This window comes from Antedon mediterranea, chromosome 9 (genome assembly GCF_964355755.1).
Source record: "Antedon mediterranea chromosome 9, ecAntMedi1.1, whole genome shotgun sequence".
Taxonomy (NCBI): domain Eukaryota; kingdom Metazoa; phylum Echinodermata; class Crinoidea; order Comatulida; family Antedonidae; genus Antedon; species Antedon mediterranea.
Genome location: NC_092678.1, coordinates 322,438 through 322,877, shown reverse-complemented (window position 1 = coordinate 322,877; position 440 = coordinate 322,438).

Sequence of the window (440 nt, the reverse complement as noted above, 5' to 3'; positions counted from 1 at the left end):
GTATGTAAGTTCTATGTATGTAAGTTCTATGTATGTAAGTTCTATGTATGTAAGTTCTATGTATGTAAGTTCTATGTATGTAAGTTCTATGTATGTAAGTTCTATGTATGTAAGTTCTATGTATGTAAGTTCTATGTATGTAAGTTCTATGTATGTAAGTTCTATGTATGTAAGTTCTATGTATGTAAGTTCTATGTATGTAAGTTCTATGTATGTAAGTTCTATGTATGTAAGCAGAGGCGGGAATTACCAGGGAACTCAATTCGCATTCAGACCAATGAAAGGTGATCAGCAGTACATTAACCGAGGTGGTACACCATACAATACCGGTAAGTAACCCTCTATCACTATTTCACTAAAAAATATGTAGAACTTGCTCATTTTCAATTCACAAAGTAATTAATACATTACAATGATTCTTAAAATTCATTATCTTGTTT